Here is a 25,695-nt window from a genome sequence, read left to right as displayed (position 1 = left end):
CTGGTGTACATCACAGCAGAAGTGACTGTCTATAGCACATTTTATCTGTCACTGACTAACCTTACCGGGGGGCCACAGCACAAAAGAAAAACAACATTAACATCCTGTTGACCTATTGCCATGAAATATTTACAACAAGTTCTTTCCTGCTCCCATATTATACAAGCTCCCACTCACTCTGCTGTCAGACAGGAGAGTGTATTTCACGCTCAAATAACTAGCCAGGTGCTGAAGGCACTACCGGTGCCACGACCCTATGTCATTTCTAAATGCCATTCTCCAGCTTTTTAATAACTGCAACCACAGATATATGGTCACTATCCCACGGGACCACTTAAAAACTAAGGGCCAGCTGAAAACATGCTTAGTCTTTATATCTTGCCATTTTCAAGAGGGGGTCCAGAGAATCATGGTCTCCGCGAGAACAGACCTGTAAAGAACGGGAAGTAGTTTTCCGAGGGGAGATGTGACAGACGTGTCGATATCACAAGCCCACTAGCTCTAATTAATTTCCAAGGGCTCAACACTGAGTGAGCTTCGTCCACTTTTGACGGAAGCAAAAGGGCTCACAAACTACTTTGATTGGTAGCCAAGGGACGAGAAATTGTTTGCCAAAGGTAACAGGAACTTTGCTCTGAAAATGGCATGCTGACCTCTTGAATTGACCTCAATCACTCGGTCCTGCTGTGTCCCACAATCCCCTCAACTTTTGGCAGTTTCCCTGCGTTACCACGGTGATGGCCTAATTTGGAGAAGGTTGTGGGAGTAGAGAATGCAGTCAGTCATTGCAGAACAGAACCTGGGACTTCAAACCAAGGATTTGGCCCTGTGACCTCCGCTTCCTGCTTTGTTTGTGTCGTTGCACTGAGAGAACATCTAAATTGGCTTAGCTTTTGTTTTGGCTTTGTATTCCCGGAAGCACTCTGGAGGAAGACTTTGTGTAAGTGATGCTATTTATCCAAGTCTCTGTTTGAAGCTTTTTTTAAAGGACTATTTCATCCAAACTACAATAACACAGCTGTTTACCCCCTATCTGTGTGGTATGTAGCAATGTAGATAGTTTTCATTTTCTGTGCAGAGGTTTGAGATTTGCTGTTAACCCAGTACACTGGTGTGTGGGGGAAGGGTAGGCGTGGGTGATGTTTGTGGTGCTCAAAGCATCAGAAATGACATTTGAAAAGCTTAACAGCAACATTTCTTTGCAGAAATAAGGTCCTGGATAATCTGCAGACTTGGCTGTGAACTGTTATTACTGGAAACTGTTTTACAAAGGAGAACTAGTCTAAGAAATTGCCCAGAGCATTGTTTCTGGAAGGACACATTGCTGTTGCTGTTGTTGTTTTTCTTTTTTTCCAAACAGCACTTTCAGTGTTTTCAGCAGCACAAACAAAAGTCTGTTCACCTTCTATGTCTTGGGAAGCAGAAATGTTGGATACCTTAAACATTGGCACATGTAACCAACACTACTTGCATGGCTGGATACCACTAGAAGTAAGTGAGAAAACAGTTTTTCAGCTATTTCAGTGAAGTGACCATTTCATTATTCTGGTTTAGGTTCATCACATATGGTGGTGGAAGCTACAGGTTCATAGTTATTGCCAGGCTTGCATGAACACACACACTCCTTATCAGATTTTAGGTTTTTAACTGTGAATTCATGATGGGAGAGTCAAATACTTTAACCTAAAACAGTAATGTTGCTAGGTAGGCTTGCTGCGTCCCTGACACATTTGATTTGAAAGGACGCAGTAAACTCACCACAATTGCATCCTGGGGTTGTACCTTATTATTGTCCCCAATAACACAACAGTGAACAACAAATCTGTGTCGAAATCACAGAAACAGTGGCATCGCATGAGAGTGAAACGTGTTTTGGGTGTTATCATTCTCTCAGCGATGTGTCTGTGTTTTGATTCGAGTGCTCTGCACAGATTCGACACCTGACCATTTGCCCTCCCACCATCATCCCAAGCCTTCTGTGCGGCAAAAGCAGTTCATGGTTTCGTAAACAAAAATTTTCAGACTTCAGATTTGATTTCATTTTCAGCCACAATTTTAACATACATGAATAGAACCATAATTATAACCACTTAACATCAAACACAAGTTTAAACACTGCAATTTGTCAAAAAAAAGAGAAAGAAACAGCAATCAGTGTAACAGTGTTTGTATAATTTGTGATTCCACTTGCCATACTTTCCATAGTATGATGTTTCTGTGTAGATTTATTGGCTCAAGGGCATCCTCCCTTAGAGGAAGCTGACAAATGCCACTGGCAGTTTTGCCAGTTAATGAGAGACTGGGCCAAGGTGAGTTACAAAGCGCAGCACTGTGTACAAATGTTGTGTATTAATGCCTGTATGTGTACTGTGTGGACATTATGTGCACTGCGATTTATGGAAATGTTAATGAGAAGAGTTAGTAGTGCTTCTTAAGTGTTAAAATGTTCAAACAATGGCGCAAAGCACTCTCTAAGCTAGCTAGAGACTCTGTGCTATTCTTTTTTCCTTTTATAGTGTGCTGTGTGAGCTGCCTTAGCGAGCCAACTGTATGACTGACCAGTGCATATTCTATTCATGTTCAGGTACATATTTTCCCATTACTGGCATTGTTCTATTATTTGTCAGTTTTGAAATGCTGCCAGTTAATGAGAGATGGGTGTACTGTGTGAGCTGCCAGCGAGCCAACTGTATGACTGACCAATATTTTATCTGTTCCTATTCAGACAATAAAATGTGGCATAAAAAGATAAACAAACCTCCCGCTCATCATTCTTTACACAACGCATAGTCGAGGGGTTGCTTGTTACAGTGAAGAGCAACTAAGCGCGGTTACACTGGTGGCAACAAAGAGTTCCCCATCTTGGTTCGGCATCAGCAACACCCAGAAAGCCCCACCCCCCCAATAAAGCTGCATGACTATGCAGCTTTATTGGGTGAACAAGACCACAGTGGTGAGGCAGATGATTATCTCATTGATAATGACACAATATCAATGGATTCCCAAGACCTTCAAGATGAGGAAGGAAAAGGTTAGGTTTAGGGTAGTGATGCACAGTGGGTTAAAGTGGAATGCAACAATAGCTCTGATAATGATCGGTGTGGAAAAAAATAGTAAATATAGGACAACTAAGCCTGGGCCAAGAAAATTCCAGTTAAAAATAAAAAAACAAATCTGGGATAAGATCAAGTACAAAGTGTGATCCTCCAGGGCTTGGACTAATGTTATTACAAGAAGTCCAGGAAGTACAACCCTTGTTGTACTCTGGTTTTTAAATATAGTCATATGAAAACACGCCACAGCAGGGAAAGTTCATGTCCTTATTCAAAGACCAAGGCAGTGGGGATTTTTTTCAACCTGCAGAGCAGCCTAACTCTTCAAGCTTAAAACAAAAAAACCTGTAAGCACTCTAAATCAGTAAACATTGGAGTGACACATCTTTTCAAGGTAAAACATCTTGAAGGTAAGATGCACCTGGGCCTGCTGACTACAACAGAAAAGACAAGGTCACAAAAAACCCTCCTTAGCTAAGGCTGTCTGATAATAATGTAAAAGAGATTTTTCTAAGGGCTTCTTCACTTGCCTATGTGCTAAAAAAGATGTGAGATGGGGTCTAAGACATATTACAGGTTGTTTGACGTCAATATGTTAGAAGTGAGAAAGCTATTGGAATTACAACCTTGAACTGTGCATAATTAAATAAGTAGGTCATTGATAACCATGATTTGCTGAGGTATTTTTGTAATTATTTTACAAAATCACAGGTGTGAGATGTTAAGGGTCTGTAACGAAGTGGTTTGACATTTCTATGTTCAAAAACAAAGGAGTTATGAAGATTGGAATCTCTGGGTCCAGACCTATGGACAGATGGCAAATTATTCCAAATTACAGCCAAATATATATCCACTCCAACATATCATATACTGTTATTACTTAGTGTGTAAAGTATGTTGTGAGATTTGAAAAAGGGGCAAGGGTCATTCCTCTGCCTAAGGATAATAGATCTGCCTTTCTGTGGTTCTGTCAGTGCTGAGTTTATTATTGGACAAAATTGTATATGTTTATATCCAAGATTATTTTTCAAGTAATGATTTGATTACAAGCTTTCAGCATGCAAACAGAGAAGGGCATTTAACCAGCACAGCATTCATTCAAATGACTGATGATTGGCTAAAGAGCATGAATGACAGGAGGCTGGTGGGTGCAGTGATGGTGGATTTTAGTGCTGCACTTGATGTTACTGATAATTGTCTGTTGCCTAGAAAGCTCAAATGCTAGTTTTAAATTGACAGTTTTTTCCTGGGCGGAGATTTACTCGTCCAGGAGAAGGCAGTTAGTGTTCCTCAATGGTAGCCTTTCTAATCGCAAAGAGGTGCAATGTGGGGTTCCTCAAGGTTGCTGCTTGGGACTTCTCCTATATTCTTAATTCACAAATTATTTCCCATCAGTATTAGATAAATCAAGAGTGGTTATGTATGTAGATGTTTCAGCTATGCACAGCAGAGCATTGACATTTCAAAGGTTAACTTCTATACTGAGGTTTGACCTTCAGAACAGTGGCTAAGTGAGTAAGTAAGAAAAAAGAAGTGCTGCTTTCTAAAACAAAATGTATGGTGTTTTGACCTGGACATATGCTGGTCAGTAACCTTCTACTTAGCTCATTACATGGTGGAAAGCCAGTAGAAGTTAAAAAGATTACGCTACTTGGCATTGTTGGATGCTAGATTTACATAAACTGAACACACTGATAATACTGTAACTAAAATGGGTTAGAGCATTGCTGTTACTCGGAAATGATCAGGGTATGTAACACCATCATTCTGAGCCAAGTGATCCAAGCTTTAGTTTTGTCAGACCTTGAGTAATGTTTAGTCATTCAGTCATCATCAGCTAAGATAGATCTAAAATAGAAATGCTGTGAAATTGTGCTTACAGTTTGCATCCATGTCTGTGAAAACATGGATGCTTTACACACATCTTCAGCACAGAAGATCTATACAATTGGCACAGTTTCAACGTGGGCAACCATGATCAGTCACCAATTCAGTATCTGACCAAATGTCTCCCCTTCTGTTCCTGAGTTTGATGTTGAATAATAGCAAAGTCACATCAACCTTCACCAAACAATTTTGATCAGTTTGTCGTTGAGTCCAAGTGGACATTGGTGCCAAATTTGAAGATATAACTCAAGGTATTCTTGAAATATCACGTTCATGAGAATGTGATGGATGCAAGGTCACACTGATCTTATCCTTTTGACCAGCAAAATTTAATCAGTTCATTGTTGAATCCAAGTGGACATCTGTGCCAAATTTGAAAAAATTCTCTCCAGGCGTTCTTGAGTTCTCGCATTCATGAGAATGGGACATACAAAGATATGGACGAATGTTCAGACAGACGGACAGACAAACAACCCAAAAACATAATGCCTGCAGCCACGACCATCACCAGTACAGAGGCTAAAAAAAACAACAACAAAAAAAAACCTCAAACTCAACTCAATTGCTCAAAAAAGATTAGCTCTCAATTACGGACAAATGTCTCCGGTGGCTTCCTGAAGAGAACAGATTACAATCCAGTCCACAATCTTCCTCAGGAATGTCTTAAATGACAAGAAACCACAGTATTTGCTTGACCAAGTAGTGTACATCAGTCATTAACATAATTATCTAAAAAGACAGACCAGTTAAGGATATCTCGTACCACCTAGACCGAGGACAAACCTTCAATCTACTGTAATTTACAAAGTCATTACAGGAAGAAACTCTGCCCAGTCACGTTGTTAATACATATTCCAAAGCAACCTTTAGGAAAATTTGAAACTCAATGTAATTCACTAAACTAAACAAAAACTGAATGCTTTATCTTGCTTGCTGATTTTAGTGTATATAATCATTTGCTGAACCATGTGATGTTGGAGCTCAGGAATGACATCAAGGCAATGGCTAATGGGGATCCCAATAAACTAATGGCAGATCTAAAGCATAGCTACTAACTAAAAGAAAAGGTATTTTTCAAGTATGTAATACAAGGTGGATATTTTTCAGGTAGAATATTCACTCATTTATAAGTGGAATATTTTGTTTTGTCGCCCCCAAAAAATCAGAGGTTTAAAAGACAATATGAAATACATAATTTACACCTAATGTTGCCTTGGGTGTCTCTGGAGGAGGTAATTTGACAAGGATATTTGACAGGGAACACTTCTTGCATATTCAGTAAAAACCGTTTCCATAAACCACTGCTTTGTCCAACCACAGGGTACAATTATTTACAAAACAATAAAAAAGTGTAAAAACTAATTTAAAGCATTACTGTCTCAAAGGCGCACAAAATACTCTAAATCTCCCTCTAATAGCAAAATTATGATGATTAAAGAGCTCTACGGTTATTCTAATACTTGCCAAAGTTACTGAACATATCCATTTTGATTGTGGATCATTTTAAAGGCAAGCAGAAAGAACTGTTTATGACCGGTGTTATCTGTTGGTGTGTTTACAGTATACTTGGAATTTATTCCCTGGACAGAGGAAGATAAGTTCTGCCTCCTCATTCTCTTTGCAATTTTTGTCCATTGGGAACCAATGCCATCAGTGTTCCTGGCGTTGTACAAGATGTTCCCTTGCATAAGAGATTTCCCTGCTGATGTTGTCCTGTCATTTCCTTTCTTGTCCATAATATAATGTGACGGTGTGGTGTCCCACACAACATGCTCTATCTGAGAAGCCCGACAATGTCCTATGTCTCCACCCACCCACACAGCCAAGCTGTGATGTTCTTCAACACCCAAAGCTGTTTTCACTGATGGTGCGAAGTAAAAAAAAAAGAGCCTTTTGCGCTTCTGCACCAGGTGTTATTTAAATATTTTAAGTGCAAAGAGATTCTGCATCTAGACACGTTTACTTGACTACAAAGACAACCCACAGAGAGGCATCCAAACCTAACATGTGAATGAAACGGTTGTTTGAAAAGGTCAATTTTTACCACTTCAAAATACAAATTTCCTGTTATCTAATGAAAATTAACTTGGCCCAACACTGCACTGATAATGTGGGCTTGTAAACCTTTCAGCTTTGGTGTAACACTTTCTTTGATGCTTGAACATAATTGTTATTATGAGTTATATTTTGTGTCAAATGGGGCAAGTAAACCAGCAACTAATTGAAACTGAACACCAATTATCCCCCTTGTATAGTAGCAGAGTCACATGAAAGGATCCACACTTTTATTCAGCTAATAGTTCTAAGCAAAACAAAATTCAAAGATCACAAGGAGCTGTTGTATTCTGGGAAAAAATGAAATGATGATGTACCAGCAGCTTTTTTCACTCTGTCACCACATCTCACACCTATCATTTCTAAATCTTCCAAACTACCTGTTTAACAATAGTAAGCCTACATGGGTGCAATTATATGGGCTTTTGTAACTGATCCAAATGTTTTTGATTTGATGTTGCACTAATGTTTGTGCCTCATGTCATGAGAAAAATGCAATGTGCTTTGATGCTGACAGACAAAAACCTGAATTTGGGGCCTGTGTTTGTCATTCCCAACTTTCAGAATCAAGCACCAAAGAAGGACAAAATCTAAATTGGGAAGAGGAGGGCACAGGCAATCTGGTCTCTAGAGGACACTGCGGAAAAATGTAAATTGTACAAGCTATAGCACTGTACAGTAGTTTTAGGGAGAAAGGGATTAACCTCTGGGCTATGAACATTGTCGCAGCTGTAATAAGGTTTTCCTGATTGAATAAAATGAAATACACCTGTACCTGTAGACGCATTTCAAATTTCTTTTTGGATTATTCGACAGACATTGTATTGTTTAATCTGCATTGTACTGTTGTACGATGCTGATCATAGGTTGTTTCATTTTTTTTTCCAAATTAAATACTGTGCACTATTTTTTTGATAAGGTGATACAGGTACTGGTCAAGGTTGCATACAGATCACATTTAAATTGATACGGGTACTTTACTTTCTCTGTAACAACAAAAAGGGTTATTTGAACAAGCTGCAGGGGTGATGTAGTAAACTAAAAATAATTCTGCTCCTCTGTCCTTTTCTACGTACACATAGAGCTGATCTTCTGTCTCCTTCTGAATGGCAGGGACACTGCTACTCATATCCTTGACAAGTGAGCACTCCGTTTTCCATTGTGAAAACCTGAGTCACTGGTATGTGATTCTGTGAATGTATTCTATTGTACTTTTAATATTGTGTCCTTGTACAGGTTATTTTTCTGTGGATATAACTTAATTGTTAATATGTGCATCTGCTTGTCTAGCATAGATTTCTAAAATAATATAGAAAAGACAATAGACCAGAAGTCAACGAAGTGTCCATGGAAGTCTGTGGCCAGCTTCCTAGCTTTGGGGCAATTCCACTTCCTGTCTGAGGCTGAAGTCAGCAGCACTTCCACCTCTTGTTTTAACCTGGTGTTCTCAATCAGATGTGCTTTCAGGTGCCAAAAATGGCACCAGTGGATTTAAGGTTAATCGATACTCAGTAGTATTAACATAATTCAGCCGCTTTGAGAAAAGCTGGGGAACCTTTGTAACCTTTTTACAAAACAGAACTTCTCATGATTCTGATGCACATGGTCAAACTTCTTTTTTTGTTTTTTAATTAGTTTTGTCCATGAGGACATTTGCGACGGGGTGGGGTGTAATTGAACTGAATCTTGTTTGTGAGGAAAAAATAAATTAAAAACTCAATAAATATATTGCTGGGAAAAAATAAATAATTTCCGACAGTACCCTTCAAGTACCGAGACTGGTGCCCAACCCTAGTACAGGTGAAGTGCAGTCGTGCAGTTTAGCAACTCTGTGTTGATTACATTTTCTGTTGGCTTTAAAGGTTAATAAAGTGATATTTTAGTTTCTGTTTTCAAACAAAAAGTATTCCTTATAGAATACTACTATTTGTACTACTAATATTTCCACAAATAATAATGACAAGTATAATCAATCTCACAATACATTGCTGAAATGGACCAACACCACAAACCTGTCAATCAGAAAAGAGGCCAAAAGGCAAAGAGGCATGATTCATAATTTTTCCCATGGTGTTTTAATTTGAAATCTAATATGCAGTCCTGTATGATAAATGTTGTATGAATGTGTAATCAGGTGTTTATAAATGTTAAATTGACATGTTGAGAAAGTGTGATCAAACATGTCATGAGCCTTTTATTAATGTGCTGCACAAACCCTGAACAAAGAGTTAGCCATGCGCCACTGATTGACAGACTGAAGTTATTGCACATGATCCACTCTGGCTGATATGTCTCTGAGACTGTAAATATATCTACTGTGCTTGGCAGCGACTACTGTTCAAAACATCACTCGCTTTCTTTTCCGCTCTTGATATTTGTGATGAAGCGGTGGGTGTGATAGAAAATCTCTCTCATCCTTTTCCCCCCAGTTAAAATGGAAACCAGACAGGGAGGAAAAGAGAGTGGCGGGCCACAGCAGCTTCCATCACTTATCCACCACTCATGCATGATTGAAAGGCCTCTGCAAGCTTGGAGGACTGCATCATTTATACCGGGCTCCTTCAAAAATCAAGAGGCAAGCAGCAGCTATAGTTAATATTGACAAAGCATTGACTTAAAAAAATTTAAAGGCAGAGGCAAGTCTAAATAAAGTACAAGTTGATTCCCTCTTGGGTAAAGCTTAGACTTTTGTCTTCTCTTTTTCTTCTGCTCCTGCGCTAATCTTTTAGATGGATTCAGCTAAATTGTTATAGTCTCCTACGGAACATAAATGGAGAGCATCCAGGGATTTGGAGCTGCTATTAGGGAGACAAAATGATCCATCAAAGCAGCTGCTAGGGAAGGAACTGGGAAAATAAGGATGATGTGAGAGAAAGAGCTATTTTTGTAGGGATGCCATGTGGTGTGTTTTTTCCTCCTATTCCCTAGCTTTCTTCGTTCCCCTGCACTGGCAACACTACTGTGGTGAGCTAATCTGTGTTCTCCTGCCCCATGCGTGCTCCATACATTTGGTCTTCATCAAACTTGCATTCAGTAAGAATGCATTAGGCTTAGCCCATCAGACCACCGACACGACCACCACCTCGGCAGCAGCAGAGTGTCAGCCTCATCAGGACTACACTTTGAGCTCACACATGGACGATCACAGCTAGAGACTGTCTTTCCATCTCCTCCTCTCCTGCTTCGTGTCCATATCAACGGCTTTAGGTTGAAGCAGTAGGCTTTTGCTCATCAGTCAGAGCCCAGGGGTGTATGATGTTGAATCTGCATTAGATGTCTGGCCAGGGTGAAGAGAGAAACTGTTGATGGGGGTGGTGGGAGGTAAAGGATGGGGGTCACCACACTGATTAATGACTGAAAGCAGCAGAGCACCACAGTCTCCATTCCCTCCGCCTACACCACCCCTGGAAAGAGGAGAGATTTATCCAGCGTATCACTATAGTAGAGCCCCAAGCCTCATCCAGTTGTGTTGCCGATATCAAATCCCCACCCCCCACCCCCAACAGTAAGATTCATATCACTCAACTGAGCTTTTGTTTTAGATGTTTGTTTTTTTTTCCTCTCTGGTCCCGGAGATGGAAAGCTTGCACCTGTCAGTCACAGCTGCAGCTGGGTTTTGATGCCTTTAAAAGTGTGACATCGTGCTGTGATATGAGACAGGAGCACAGGTTCAGGCTGTGGCTGTTGGCCCGCTGGGTTTCCAATGGGAAATGGAAGCCACTGCAGTGTTTACTGTTTAGTTTTTGCAGCCTTTCCTCACACTAAATAAATCCACCACAGCCGAAAACAACTGTGGGAAAAAGGGTAGCGTCTACATAGTCTTATCTCCCGAGAACAAGAATCATGAATCAATACTGATTTTTCCTGTTTCCACTCCTGCAATCTGGCACAACAAAGGTCATGAAGACTCAAGAAATGCTGGTCTTAAATTCAGCTTGAGGTTCAGTAGTAGTAAAAACAAATCATAGAGAATAACGACTGCAAGATCAAACGGATAATTAATGATTTAAAAAAAATGTCTCTGTCCCCAAAGCTTCATGCAAGTCATTATATTAATCAATATCTTTTAGCAAAGACATAGATAAGATGCAATTTAATGACAAGAGATGAGATGCAACCAACTCATGTAATAAACACACAGTGTCGCAGATGCAAACACACACACACCTCTTTGAAAAAAAATGTGTTCAGTGCTAAAACACAGACCGTTCTTCTCGCCCTCCCACATATTTTTAGCATGAGGTTGGCTCCAGTGTCCTCAGGGTCCCGTCCTTCAGCGCTGTGCAATTCTGTGATAAGAGTGGTGATAACATCTGGCCACAAGATCAAGAATCAAAGGGACGAATCCTGCCAGGTGGGTAGGAAAAAAAACTGATAAAATCAGACAGAATATTTAAGAAACACTACATTTAAGCTTACCAAATATGTCTGTAATATCCTGTGAATTTAATTAATGACTCACACAGCTCTGGCAGGAATTATCACGCTTATATAGTCAAAGTACCTATTTTTCTTTTAAAGTGTAATATAAAGCGTTTAAGGTGTCAATCAATGCTCATCTTTTTAGTTTTCTGGGCAAAGGGGGATGTTTTAGATCATAACTGTGAGGCCTTATTATATCCAGAAAGTGAGGGAAAAAAACGACATACATTATACATAAAACAAGCTAAGTGAGATGTGTCACTGTATAATTTACATCTCATTGTCATACTTACAGCCAAGTGGCTTAATTACACTGTCAAACAATTGAAAAAAGCCTCGCTGGGAGTTGGAACAGAGCTCCGACAGCCTCTGTGCCTTGACCTTAGGTCCCTGCTCTTGGACGCTTCCTGGGTACTGATGCAGAAGGCTGACAGGGCTCAAAATAAACCTGTCTGAGACTCAGTTGCAAACTTTTCCTCATTTATTCTTCCTCCACACAACCAAAAGGGGCTTATCGTCCGAGCTTCACGTGGGAATTATCTGTGATTGATTGCTACAGCCTAGATTTTCAAGGACTCACCAGAAGGATGCGTGAGGGGACAGGTATGCTTAGCTGACCTCTCAGGCCGTTGATTAATGCTGTGTGTACTGCTGATTTGTACCACTCTGCCAGAGAGCACTGAGAGAGGCTGTGGAACACATGGTCCTCTCTGCTTTGATAAAAGCAGAGCAGGAAGAAACACACCCCTCCTCCATCCTCTTAGAGGCGATGGAGGAGTGATTTAGATGGTGAAAACACTGCAAGCAGTCCACCCCTGTGCTCTGACAATCTATACTGTTGCTACCAATGCTGCTTCCAATAAGTGGCCAAGACGTTGCCTGCAGGCTAGCTACCGTAGCAAAAGTGGATGAAACAGGGCTTGCTGACCGACATGAACCATAAAATGAGAAAAGCTGGGGAAACTTTTGTGTAAACACCACAAAATGTTTTTCATAGGTACCTCCGGGGGGGGGTTAGCTTCACATCTCTCCTAGGTTTCGGCGGATAAAGAGGCCCATGCTTAAAATTACATCCAGGCACCCTAAGTAGTAATAAGCTACTGAATGGAAACAGCCTGGGAACATGTGGACAGGGCGAGGCAGGCAATCCATTTCATGTGTTTATACTCAAGGCCGAGGAGCAAGACAGGTCTGCGCTGTCTTTCCCCAGGCTAAGGGTTTTTGTTTGACACAGATCGGCTCAACTTTGTTTACCGTTTCCTTGATTTTCTATTTAGTTTCCTCACTGCACAGCTGCGGGGCTAAACACGTGCTTATGTTGCAGAGCTCGGCGCAATGCTGGAAGTCCCTTGGTTCAGAGTTGAGGCTTTTAACTGATGGACGGGTTCCCCTCTGGCCATGGTATCCTGCCTGTCTGCCTACTAACACTCACTTGTGCAGCATCAGAAGAGAGTCTCAAAAGGAAGGGTTGAGAACTTAAGGGAGCTGCTTTGATTTGGTTGGAAGTTTTTCCGTTTAATCTTTTTAGGTTTCCGTGTAGTCCATGCTGGTAATGACTATACAATTGCACAGCTATTAATAAGGAATAATTAATATATTTTGCTGCAAGGTCTAGTTTACATACAGAACATCAGTCTGCAGCCAAGTGACACTTTACTCAGCGTTATTCTTTTCCTCACATGATACAGCACCATTGGTCTATGCAAATAAAGTGTTACCTCACGTTTAACGCTGTCCAAAGATGAAAATTAAACATTCCACTCTCTGTTTACTTTTTCCTCACTATAGCAGACAAACCAATTTTCACCTTTCTGTCTAATTTTCACCTTTTCATCCACCTTTTGATTTCCTTCATAAAGAGAGGAGGCGGATGAGTGGAGGACAAAAGCATAGCACAGATCATAACCCTGCAAAATATTTTTAAAAGAGCCACTCTGTTATGAGGCGGTTTAAGATGAAGAATGGTAAAACATGAGACAAATTGCTACAGGAGAGAGCACGTCCCCTGGGTGTGTGTAGGGGTGGCAGCCCAACTGGATCTACGAGCAGGGGTCAAGGAATCACTTGTGTGGGCATATGCAAACAGGTGCGTATATGTAAAGCTCAGTAACAAATGGCCTGTGAGAATGACAGATTAGCAGTGCAGATAGGATGAAATGGCATAGAGGGTGCAGAGAGGGGGTGAGGCACCATCCATCCCAGTCCGTAGGTGATCCATCAGGATGCGCAGGGGTCCCATAAAGGGCAAGCCAGGAGATGTAGCAGGAGACAAAACCCTGTTCGCCAGATGTTGAACGCTATTCCTGGGATGGATCATCTGGCAAGGGTGTGTGCGTCTCTGTGTGGGCGCACGAGAAACAGAGAGCCACAAATGATATGGGAATATCTGAATGGTCGTGCATGTGAATTAGGCTGTGGGCGAGATGTGAGAGATCCAGCTGTGTGTGTGTCTGTATGAGTGTATCTAAGCGAGAGGCACAGCAATTCAAGCGTACTAAAGGTAGATGTGAGAGATTTGGGTGTGTATTTGTGCGTGTGTGTGCATATACTCTAGAGAGTGCCAGCAATAGCTGAATGCTTAAGTGTGTGTATGACTCAGGTGGGGCGGGGGGGATGCAGGAGCACAAACTGTGTGTGCGAGAAAGAGTCAGTAATACAGTGGGAATACTTGAATATGTCTGTGTTAGACTCCAGCTGTGCATATGCATGCGTGTGCGAGTTACACCCTCACAATTCAAATATGCTCAAGGTTATCGCGTACATTCAGAGCTCTGGTACAGTTGTATCAACCAGCTCGACACAAAGCCTCCATATCCTTCGCTCAGAGCCACATCACAAAGGGTTAAAACAATATCCTCTCTGATAACTCGGGGCTGAATGGGAGTGAGATTTGCTCCGGTGATTATGCAGTCAGACACAGCAGCCACTTTGATGCGTGATCATACTGTTGATGGCTTGAGAGTGCACGGATAAAATCACAGTTTTGTATTCACATATACACCGCCCACCCACCACCACCACTAAGACGACACACACATATACACACACTCAGATATACACACTAATCCCCAGACTGTTTGCCCTACATGCTAGAGTAAAAAGTGTGCTGAAAATTCCAATCTGGAGTTCAGCTTTGAAATGGACCTCCGTTGCTCCAGGTGCCCGAGGTCGTGAAATCAGAATGAGATGCCTCCTGAGAAGAATGTTTGTCAAACATCATTTTACATTTCCGTCCTCTGCGGCTTCAGTGTGTTTGCATGAGAAAAAGAAAAGGGGGACCATGGGTGCTAAACACAGACAGACATACGCGGACAAAGACACGCACTGGTTTGAGGACGGTGCATTTTGGTTGCTGCTGAGCAGCATGAAGAGACGGAACATCAAAATGCACGCTCACATCCCGCCTCTGGGCCTAAGCTTCAGGCTGCCCATGCAATATTTCTGAGTACACGGCTTCCACTTGCATTGTATGTGTCATCACATAGCAGGAAAGGCACTGATGTCACACAATGTTTAGATGCTTCTAAACATTTCTTGAGGGGCAAAGGTGTTTTAATCTTGTTAATATACTTAATAAAGCAACATAACTTCCAATGCAGCCAAAAAGCCACTCATTCACTTTAAGCTGGTTACAGCAGTGGAGCATACTCATATCTTTTGACAGCATTAGGGATCTATGCACTGGTTAATAACGCCTCCAGATTGCGAAGGGCTGATTAATTGATTAGGCCCATTAGGAAAGGAGCATTAGAAGTGCTATTAATTTTGCAGCAGCAGCGCCCCTATGCGTGCTGCCGGAGAGCAGATGGCAATGAATGATGTATTTTGTTAGAACAGTAAATATTGACAGGTGCGCCTGGGCGTCTCCTCTAGCTCCCCACAGATGATGCAGAGGGAGAGCACTCTAATTGGCTGTCTCTAGTGAGGAGACCTCTGGAAAGCAGATGCCCTGACCCACTCTGGCCCAAAAAGGGCGAATGAGGAAGCGAGCAGCTTGAGCCACGCGCTTTACCCTCTATTGTGAATGTATACTATGTGTGGAGGGGGAGTGTGGTTGGGGGAGACGAGAGGGACAGTGTAGAGGGAGCTGATTCTGAATCTGAATGGCTTTGGTTTGGCTTGGGGAGCACTCGATAACAGGTCTTTGCCTGGCTCCACTTTGCCTCCAGTCACAATGGCTCCACGTCACTTCAATCGGAAAGCCAAGAAAACTCATTTCTGAGCAGCCTTGACATCAATTGCACTCTCCCGCTCAGTGGCAATTTTAAATCGATTGCTTCACACAGATCCCCTCCCAGACTTGGTGAAATTTAGACAATTTCAGACACAACACAGACACTGTAAAGCAACATGGAGAGACTCATGAAAGACACAATAAAGTTATATTAGTTGCGATTAGCTGATCTCGCTCTGTCTGAGCATCACATAGTAAAATTTTAGTGCCTGACTTGTATGAAGAAGGCACCATAGGAAATATTTCCTCAGTTCTACAGGGTACACTCAAGGACTCCTACACTGTAAAAAGTTTCCAGCCCACCTGAGGTGCATGTCTTTGCGCTGAGAGAAGAAACTAGGGCACAAAAACATATGCAAACACAGCAAGATGTCATCAAGGCATCGATCGTGGGTCTGTCTTGCTGGGAAGAAACTGTGTTGCCATGTGAAAGAGGCATCAGTTTCTAGCCAGGAAGGTGGCCCCCGGGGAGCTGGACACTATCAAGATGTTAAGTTAACCCAGGTCAGCGGCTCCAAGGTGGCAGGGAGCCGCATCATTGAAACTGTCCCCAGCAGGGATGCGGAGTCAGGAGGGCGACTGTGGAGCCTGTCAATGCTACAAATCTAATTGTGGATACTTGATGAAGACAGATGAATAGATTAGACGGACAGGTTAACAATTAATCTACTACTACATACAATTACTTTCATTCGTGATTATCTTGTTGAGTATTTCTTAATTATTTGAGTAAGAGCATAATTGTGTGGTCAGTTAATATCAGGAAAAGGGCAGATAATAGTGAAAAATGCCCATCGCGATCTCCTAGAAACAAGATGACATCCTCAAATTGGTGGTTTTGTGTCATAAACAGAACATATACAATTATATGCAACAAAGGAAAGCACCAATCCTACTATTTGTGAGACTGTAAGCAGGAAATGGTTGACATTTTGGTTTTATAAATTACTTAAAGCCACAGTGTGTAAGAATTTCTCCCATCTAACGTTGAAATCATATATTGCATTCAAACGGATAGCGCACTCTAGCGCCTCACTGTTTCAAACATGTACTGCAACAACGGTAGCCGCTTTGTGCCAAAAAGCTATGATAACATTGATGAAACCATGTCATCCGATACTTCATGGAGTATTCATTCAGGCTTCTACACAGACACACCCGACATGAGTTGACAAACCCCCTCCTCACCATGCTGGCTGCGTTTACAACGCAGGACTGTTGGGGCGGGTGTAAATCGAAACAAACCAATCACGTCTTGTCTTTTGACAACTGACAAGTGGCTCAACCTCACACACCTCATCCCTGTCCTCACATCACTGCGTCGAATTACTTTTAATTTACTTGACCAATTTTTTGACAGACTGACATTGAAGCACTTATTTAAGACAGTATCATTTTCATTCAATCTACAACATACTAGTTTTCCTCCCTATCAAGCGGCAACACAGAGGGAAACAAAACCCCTGTTTTCCTGTGTGACACAACACACAGCGCCTTTTAGTTACATGACAAAGATAACTGGTGTGATAAGAATGTGGTTTTTCCAGGCAGCGGCTTTTTCCTTCCAGAGAGATGTGTTGTTATTGTTGTTAGCTAACCAGTTATAGCCCCCAGGAGAAAACCACAGATGATGCTCAGATGAAGTGTCTTCCCTGGAACTGTGGGAATAATAGCTCCCCTCATTCTATCTCCACTCCTATGCTTCCTCTATCATTTTGGTCTCTGAGAGCCAGCGGGCCACTGTACCTCCGATTCTACTCCTTCATCCATGAAGACACGGGAAATTAGATTATCTTCGGTCCCTGTGCACGCGTGGGGGTGAGTTTCAATATGGTGGTGCTGGCTGGCGAAGGAGCCGGGGGTTATTTTTAGGGCAAAAAATTAAAAGTATACTCATGATACATAAATTTCTGGGGGAAAAAAACTCTAAAACAGCACATCATGAGACACCTTATCCCTTTTCTCATTTCAATAATATGTTATTTTGTCTTACCTTGTATGCTCTCTTAATCTCTTTTTGTTCATTGTGACTTGGTTGACCTTTCTGTCTTCTCTCTTTTCTTCCTCGCTCTATAGCTTAAAAATCACCTGCTGTGTTATTGAACTCTGCAGTGCTTTTTATGGCTGCATGGCGGTGTGCAATACTGTTGTAAAAGTCTTTGTAAAGTTGTTTTGAAAAGTGCTACACAAATAAATTTATATTGATAAGAGAGAGAGAGAGATAGGCAGAGGAGAACATATTAGAACTGGCTGGCCAATATCACATGCTCAATGGCAGGTTAAAATCCTGGCTGCAATGGACCTTTGAAAATAAAATATTAACGACTTCTGCTATGTTTCGCTTGCGCACATCCAAACAAAAAATCTACTGTAAATGTAAAGAGTTGAGATTGATGGAGAGCTTCCTCAGCTGTTTGACTGAGGCGGACGCTCAGGGTCATGCTGAGAGATCTTTCTTGCATTGCCTTGTTGCGAGCAGAGAGAGAAAGGAGAGAATGGCAAATGAAAAGTCAAAACTTTCAAAAAATGAATGCTTTCAGCTTGCTTGCATCATTCCACCATATACTGTATATGCAAAAGACAAGCGGAAAAATGGTATTTAGACTCAAACATAATGCTCTCCCAGTGAATCATTAGCAGAGCCGATCCCTGACGAAGAGATGCTTTCCAGCAGTCTCTCTGTATTTCCGAACATTAAAGACAAATGCAATTTGGGTCTTTAACAAATGTACCCTGTGGAGTTGTCTCTAAACTCAATCACTTAGGTCTATATGTGGCACTACTCATGAAATTCCCTTCTGTAAACCCATTTCATTCCTCATAAAACATTTAGAAAGCCTATTTTTGATTATTTAAACACCTGTATTCTTCTTCTTTGCGTTTTGCTTGTGCACTCCTACCTTCCTTGGCACATTCACCAAATTGTCATGTCATCGGCATCCTTGCCCATATGCTAGCAGAGCATGAGATACAAAAAAAAACATGGATTGCTGATTAGGGATGTCACAATTACTTGATTTCACTATTAACCGCGATTTTAAACGCCACGGTTAATTATTCGTAAAGATTCCTCAACACCGTCACTCTCCAAAGATTACGCCGGGACGCGGAACCATATACAGTAGGTCAGCGCAACTCGCACGGAATGAAAACAAAGTTACACAAGCGGCGTCTCCGAGTGATGAAGTATGGATGAAGAAGACTTATTCCCCCCCAAAAAACGGATAAAGTCAGCCGTGTGGGATCATTTTGGCTATCGCAAAATGACCAAGGGGTCATTGTTGACGACAGCTTTCCAGTTTGTAAAACATGCCGCAAAAAAGTCGCAGCCAAAGGATCAAACACGAGCAACATGATACAACACCTGCGGGACAACCACCCGGCTTTACATGCGCAAGTAAAGGTAGATGCACAATAACTGGGTTAAAATACGTCAATCTCAATTTATCTAATGTAACATTGAATTAAAAATTACATGTTAGCATGTCATTTGTAATTAATGGCGTAGTGGTATGATACGAGTTGGGCTTACAGTGCAACGTGACAAGCTAAGGCACGTCTCAAAAACTTTTTTCATGGATAGTTTTGCAGTTTGTGTGCACACAGCGTGAGGTTGTAATGGTTGTGGGTCCGTGTAGCTCTTTGGAGTGAAATGACAGGCAGAAACTTACGCCCACACGAGTGTGGGATTTCACAAATGCTTTATTGCTTTAATGCTTTATTTTTACATCAACTTAAAAACACTCCAAGCTTACCAAGCCCGGTTGTACGGCTACTACATTTTCATACATGAACAAAAGAGTCGCCACACGTACTTATAACCATCACTGTTGTGTTGAGAGATAAAACAAAAAGCAGGAGCACATAAGTATACGTCTGACCAGCGTTGGGTGCGCTCAACAGACAAATCATTAACAGGCGTTGCTTGATGACGTTGCTGCTAGGCAACGTCATCGGCACTAGTATACACCATGTTAAAGGCACATTTCATATATTTGACTGTTACAAGTTCAAATCCTTTTTTTAGTCGTCAGACTGTTTAAGTGTCAGTGTGCAATGTGGAAGATATACGTAATGTCTTCTCAAGGTCCTCAGTCAGTGAACATTTAGCATTAGTATTACCTCCTTTTGCTTCCTCCCATCTGTGTTGAGTAAATGTCGGACTTGTCCTTCCAGCACGATGTCTGTTTCATTTATTATTAACACTGCACGAGATATGCTCTCAATTTATTTGTGTAATTGTAATTTAAAGAGAACAAAAAGACACACACATCCTAGAAAAAACTTAGACTGCTGAACCACAAAGAGGCATGTAGTAAAAGTAGAGTCCGCACACTACTTTTTGGTTACTTTTCTTTGTTGCTATATTATTTTTGTTATGTTGGCATGGAAATAAATGAAATGTAAAGACCTATAAGGAGTGTTCATGTGATTTTACTAAGGATAGACCGATACATCGGCCGGCCGATATATCGGGCCGATATTTGAGTTTTTTACTCGTATCGGCATCGGCCGATACGCGCATGGGTTCGCGGATTTATTTTTCCCTGTCACTTTTTTTCATTTGAAAGTATGTGGTTAAGTTGAACAAAGCTGTTGAATCCTACTGTGTACAGGAGTTGTTGTTTTATTTATGCTTCAGCTTAAATATTTGTTTATTTTATAAAGACATTACTGGAAGATTTAAGAGCACTGAACTCTTTTTTTTTATTTGAATGTATAATAATAATAATAATAATAATAATAATAATATTCTACCAGTTCTACCTCAACTTTCCATCTTGTTTTAGTATTTTTTACTGTTCAATAAATGTTTCTTATTTTAAACTTGAGACCTGTAATATTTGTTATCATGGTGTCATTTTTTTTTTTATGTAAATTGAGGGAGCAAAAGCAGTATCGGCCCCAAATATCGGCTCAAGAAAATCGGCAATCCATAATCGGTCATCGGCTACGGGTGATGGAAAAAAATCGGTATCGGCATCGGCCCTAAAAAATCCATATCGGTCTATCCCTAGATTTTACACATTTATAGTGTGAAATTAATTAATGCATAATAATCGTGATAATCGTAAAACCGTGATTATTTCTCTGACAATAATCGTACCAAGAAAATCTATAATCGTGACATCCCTATTGCTGATCATTACATTGCTTCTCAGTACTGCTAGCGGTCAGCTACATGGTACCTTAAAGCATTCATTTAGTCCATTACATGACTGACAGGACTGTGCTTGGATTCTGTGTAACCGAGCACATTATGACGCCTGGTTGCATTTCGGCCCACCTGCCTAAACGAAATTTGGGCTCTCCGCTGATGTACTACACCACACACTTTCATTATTTAGCTGCATAAATGCAAATCAAAGCACGGGCGCTCTGAGGCAGGGCTTGTGGAGGACAAGGTAAATTGAGGTGAAGAGGAAGAGGTGAGCCATTCTTCCAGTGTCCTTCTCTAAGCCTTATTACCCAGGAAGAAAATGAACACAACTGATACAATATAAAGGGCTGAAAACCATGGCTATCTCTAATACAGTCTTTTCCCTCAAACAAAGGGAATGAAATAAGGTCTTTGTCAGCAGTTAGGGCATCTGTCTTCTTTCCCTCCTGCTCGCCTTGAGATAAAAGAATCAGCAAAGTAGCATAATGATTGTTAATGGGATCTTTATTAACCAAATTATTGTCTCGGCTGATAATTGCTTTCTCAATGTCATGTAACTGTGTTTTACACTGCCATTGAATTAATGTTGGGCATTTATGGAGTTTATTAGCCAACATCAGCGTGGCTTTCCATCACCTCTTTGATTAGGATAATCATGTAGATTTTACTAGACTGAGTTACGCTGTTCACATCCCCACACAGAGCATTGCAGACTTGGGACTACGGGTAATTGTCTTGCTTTGGGAGGCTTTGCACAGCAGTGCAACAGCAGCCTTCGCACAGTGTAACCTAATGAGAATTCAAGCTGTGTGAGTGTTTATGTGTGCACATGCATGTACATGTACGCATGTGTGCATTAGTAAACACAGGCATCCATCTAAAATACCATTGTGTTGCAGGGACAGAGATGAGCTTTGCTTCTTTTTAATTAGTGGCCCAGCGGACTTAACCCCACCTCATCATTCTGCCTGAACTAAGGCCCTACGATTAATTGACTCCTCGGAGTTGTCATGGAACTTCATTTCCTGAGGACACTCTGAGTGTGCCTCTGAGTTCACAACACATTTTGCTTGCACAAATATTGAGTCTTTAGTAATGACATATGGTGAAGTCCTACAGGGCTTTGATGTTCCATTTTTCCATCTTCCTCACAGCCGTGAGATGTACTCATCTCTCTTAGGCTGACTATAAGCTTAACAACTTATCATAAAATGTACCTTTTCCCTCATTTTTATGCCTATTTCTATTTCCCAACTCGTTACAGGTTTAATTGTTTTTTTGAACTGCCAGAAAGTTGCGGGCTGCCCTCAGTTGGTGACTCTATTACTGTTTCCATCCAACTGTCAAGAGAATCTGAATTGCACTTTTGAAATGTCAGAAAAATAAAATGCAAATTAGGTGCATTTTCATTAGCTGGGTGTAAGGGAATAGTCTTTCAGAATATAACTTGGTAAGACAGAAAATAGACCCCGTTGAAAATGTAACAGGAAGAAAAACGTAAACTGTTTTAATGCTACAAACAATACTGTATAAAAACTTGTTATCAGTCTTTGCTGACTGCAAACATGTCTGTCGTCTGCGTCAAAACCTCCATCACAATCCTCCATTTCCATCCATTATAATGTGCTGTTTGGAATCCTACCATTTCTAAATGTTTTAAACTGAACACCTGCACTTATTTTAATCAGGAATAAGAGTGACCCCACCAGAGTATGCAAAAAAAATAATGTTTTGCATGTTATGATTAGAAATGCCAGAGATGATGTATGAGGGGCACCTGAGATGAGAAGGTACCATGGGATGCAGAAAGCAAGCCATGGCAAACAGGCACACTCCTGCCTTAGGCTACACTTATATATATAGACCTGGGTACTTACAATTCCCTAGCATGGAGTAATGGTCCTCGATCTGCCAAGGAATGTGGACTTCAAAACTCACGAGGGGATCTTCTGAATGAAAGAAAAGGGCTGAAAAATAAAATGAGGTTTCTTCCATATGGGCATTGCTAGATAAATATTTTCATCTAACAGCTATGGCAGATGAATACAAACTTCACTGGAGCTTTCTGAAGTAAACTTTGCCCACTTAGTTTATCCCTTTTTGCCCTTTCCCTCTAAGAGCGTTTGGGCATAAAGTGGCCGGTATTATCGGACCAGAGAAGAAAACATCAATAAAAATAACCTTTAAGAGCAAATTACAAACCTCTGTACATTTCTGAAAGCTTGTGTTGTGTCATCAGCCATAAAACATTACCCAGAACTCCTGAACAGCTTTTAAAAATAAAGAAAACAGCATTCTATATTTTTCTTTCCACCAGCAATACCCATGAAAAGACCAAAAACTGTTTTTGAGTCTATACTTTCATCAAAGAAAAATTGCTGGGGACTTGTTTCAGCTGTAGATTTGGTGCACAAGCAGTAGTTACGACAGCAGGATGGTGTATGTGGGAGCTTAAACTATAATAAGGCCCTATGATTTCTGCTATGTGTAAAACATGGAAAGAATTGTGGAGTTTGATAATAAAAATGGAATCACTGTAAAATGCAAAATATCATGGAATCAAATGAACACAAAAACACTATGCTGCTATGTTTTGGTGTCATTTAGGGGCATGCTGCTTCTTGCCTCTGCTCTCTGTGTTGGTGTATCAATGAGGGCAGGGCTAAGCTCTTCCACACACATCAGCAGGGCTGCAGACACCAGGCAAACAAACACCAGGTCAGTTGTTGGCAAGACTTTGCTCCGCCTGTGTTGTCTCCAACTTTAGCATCGGCTGGTTTGACCACGGAGATGCAACGACGAGCTTGACTGCAATCTTTTTCTCGGTCAGCAAAGCTGGATCAAATCCTGTCCTCCTGGATCAAGCTAGCCATCGCTCACATCTCCATGGTCAAAGTTCCCTTATGTTATGACCTATTAATTCATTAAAACAGCCAAGGATACACATTCGACTATGTCCACTTTTCAAAATAGGGAGTAATAGCCTAAATATGTGAATAAGATTAACTGGATTATACTCACAGGAAGTATAAACATGTTACCTGCTTCCCTTATAAATGAAGAAATCCCACCAAATTGTAAGGGCAGTAACTTTAGTCCTTGATGTTATGTTGCTAAAAATAAAATCCTGACAATAAATGTTACTGATGGACCCTGCAGTGATGTGGAAGAGGCCCTCGGAGACAGTTAAGTCAACCAAAAAACTGAAGACTCAGACACTAATGGTTCAATTTAGAGGAGAGCAATATGAGGCTCAGGTGTGAAGCTCTTTATTTTACAAAAGGATGAAATGTTTTTCTTTCTTTGAATAAAAAAAAGTGCAATGATCTACTACATCAAATTCATTGATGATATTCATAAATTTTGAATATTTTCCTTTTGTTGAAATTTCATTCATCTATTACATGATTCAACACTAATGACAAAATGTGCTTCAACTGTAAAAAGAATGAGACAAATTTAAAAGGAAAACACAGAATTTTGGAAAAAATAAGAGTCTTAAAAAAATTGTAAATGGATCTCTGCAGCACCCTGATTCAACGCGATGATAAAACATGGTTAATGGACTTGCACTGACTTGTATGGCTCCTTAGTAGTCTTCCGACCACTCTAAGCGTTTTTACACAACAGAGTCATATTCACCCACTCACACACTGGTTGCCAAGGCTGCCACACAAGATGCCACCTGCTATTCAGGTCTAGACATTCACACACATTCGCACATCGTTGGCACAGTCATAAGGAGTAATTTGGGGTTGAGTATCTTGCCCAAGAATATTTCAACATGCAGACTGGAGGAGAAGGGTTGGGCCAGTGTAACATTTTCTAAACTGGTTTGATTTTAAGAGCCAGACTGAACTGGACCAGTATACCAAATGCTACGCACTCGACTCAGTAGATGCTCCCGACTGGAACATGACACCCTGTCCCGACAGCAAACAAGCGCCTGGCTATTATCAAATTGCACCACATAACATTGGAATATGCACTTCTGTCATGTAATGTAAACAACTACATAACTATCAGCTGTTCACTCAAAATCAGACTGGTGACAAAACCACTTAAAAGATGGGTGAGTAACCCATTTGCCATCATCCTACGTACTACTTACTTTGGGATGTTTTATATTGTGATATTTATGGTAAAATGACATACAAAATAGCCAAACGCTAGTAGCCTAGCTTGCTGTTAGCCATGGTCATGATCATTGACATTACCAAAAACTTTCAGCTCCCTGGTGAACTCTCTCAAGCCAGCTGAGACCTACGTTGGTTTTTTGTAGTGAAATGAGGTATTGTGTAGACCATTCCTCAATAAATCTGCTGTTCCTTGACAACCAACAAGGAACAGCGAGCAAAACAGGCCGTCCTACAAAAGTTCAGCTCTACACAATGCACCACATCACCTGCAGCCAATTAGGATACCTCTCTTGTTGGCTTCAAATCCAAAATGTTACCATATTGGTGCAGTTTTAGTTTTCTTGAGAGACTTCACCATGTCTCCTCTCATCACCGTTATCACATGAACTTTACAGTAAACACGCACGGCATGCGCAGCTCTGCCCCTCCCACCTCTATTGAAAACTGTCCTCTTTCATGTTGCTGGGGCTTACGTTGTCTACGATAGTCCGTTAATAAACAGACATAATAGTATGTTCACTTATTACTAATGCAATTCAAGTTGGATTTTGGTGCTGTGTCACTGTCAGCACAGGTTGCTGATGTAGGCTACTTTTTAATTTGCCGAAGCATGTCATAATGACAAATGTCAGTTCCACCAGTTTGCATAAAATCAGACTGGTTTAAGCTTGCACACCAGACCAGACCAGCAAAACCTGAAATCGACCCAACTCTACAGAGGAGCTCCAGCGCAGCGGTGTGGCT

This window comes from Epinephelus lanceolatus, chromosome 20 (assembly GCF_041903045.1).
Source record: "Epinephelus lanceolatus isolate andai-2023 chromosome 20, ASM4190304v1, whole genome shotgun sequence".
Classification (NCBI taxonomy): Eukaryota; Metazoa; Chordata; class Actinopteri; order Perciformes; family Serranidae; genus Epinephelus; species Epinephelus lanceolatus.
The sequence above is the reverse complement of the archived record's forward strand: the minus strand, read 5'-3'. Positions refer to the sequence as shown.